Below are 1,574 nucleotides of genomic sequence, written 5' to 3'. Positions count from 1 at the left end.
TCCACCAAATATAATATTGTTCCTATGACTTTGCTTTCCTCACCTCTTATTATTTCATGTAAGTCATTCTACATTTCTTAATATTTCTGTTATTGGACACAGTTCCATTTTAGTACCGGAATATTGGTATACCACAATTTATTTAGCTGACTCGCTACTCTTAGGAGTTTTGATTGTTTCAATTTTTACAATTATAAAGAATCTTGCTATAAATATCTTGGAAGAGACAGCTCTATTTTTCTCTTTGATAGCAATATTACAAAATATTACCATTTTTGACTCCTACCTTGTGGTGGTGATGGTGCAACTTCCTTCTGTCATCCTGAATCCAGATTCAACCAATACTATCAGTCCCTCTCCAGCATCCAGACTGAGTCTCCACCTTTGTCACCGCCATACCATGCAAGTTTAACCCTAATGAAATTACAGTAATGTTTTTAAGGTGCACTGGTGCTGAAGTTGGTGCCACATCAGCTCTAGTCCCCAAAATTGGTCCCTTAGGTTGTCTCTCAAAAAAGTTGGTGATAACATCTCTAAGGCAACTGGTAACTGAAAAGGGCTAAGGACCACAGTGAAACTTGCCATTCAGAACAGACAAACTCAGATTGAGGTTGTGCCTCCTGCCTCAGCTTTGATCATCAAAGCCCTAAAGGAACCTCCTCAGGACAAAAAGAAACAGAAAAATATTAAACACAGTGGAAATATCAGTCTCATTGAAATTATCAACACTGCTGGACAGATGAGGCATTGATCCTTGGCAAGAGACCTCTCTGGAACCATTAAAGAGAAACTTGGAACAGCCCAGTCTGTGGACTGCAAACATTGATGACAGACATCCTCGTGATGTTGTTGATGACATCAGTAGTGATGCTGTGGAATGCCTAGCAAGTTAAAAGCTACAAAGGAGACTATTGCAATAAATTAACATTTGACAAAAGACAGACGCTCTTCATTTTTCAGTCCGGAAAACTTTTGTGTCAGAAGCTACCACGCATTCCAGGAAATTACTGTTAACTCAATTTCTTTAGCCCTCTTGCTCTATAATAACTTGCAGCTACTTTACAGTTCATTTGGAGGAGGGAAGGTAGTATTAGAACAGCAGGGAAGTTGTTGAAGCATCTTAGCAGTGAGACTATAAATTGAGAGGAGACTGGTTGGACTAGTCAAAATTGCCCCAGGGTGAGCAAAGGTTGTCATCTTTGCAGACTGATAGGAAAGGGCCTGCCCTTTTGCCTTAAAAACTTTGGAAGTCCTCTTAGCACGTGTGGAGTCAAAGAGAAAAGTAGGGCTCCACTTCTTTTCTTTCCTCTCTCCCCTCCCCCTCTCTCCCCGCTTGTACTTCTACTTCCGGTCCCTTAAGCTTAGCCTCCTTAGGAAATCTCCCCCTCTTCCTCCTAAGGAAGACCGCCCCCTGCACTTGTAACCGATTCCCTGGAATAAAGCTCAACCCCTGTTCGACTCTGGAACGTCCTTTCTCTCATACGTGCATCCGGCGTGGCCAGCCGAAGACCTCGGGAGGTGAGGTAGGAAAGACTCAGGTAGCCCAATACAGGCCTCTAGGCTTGGCAGTTGGT

The 1,574-nt window shown here is 42.6% G+C and overlaps 1 pseudogene; it reads left to right on the top strand.

Moving 5' to 3' along the window:
- The first annotated feature begins 401 nt into the window (after positions 1–401).
- On the top strand, positions 402–893 carry LOC140508870 (large ribosomal subunit protein uL11-like; annotated as a pseudogene).
- The last annotated feature ends 681 nt before the right edge of the window (positions 894–1,574 follow it).

This window comes from Notamacropus eugenii, chromosome 5 (assembly GCF_028372415.1).
Source record: "Notamacropus eugenii isolate mMacEug1 chromosome 5, mMacEug1.pri_v2, whole genome shotgun sequence".
NCBI lineage: Eukaryota > Metazoa > Chordata > Mammalia > Diprotodontia > Macropodidae > Notamacropus > Notamacropus eugenii.
Note: the sequence above shows the minus strand (reverse complement) of the source record. Positions and strands in the feature narration are given on the sequence as shown.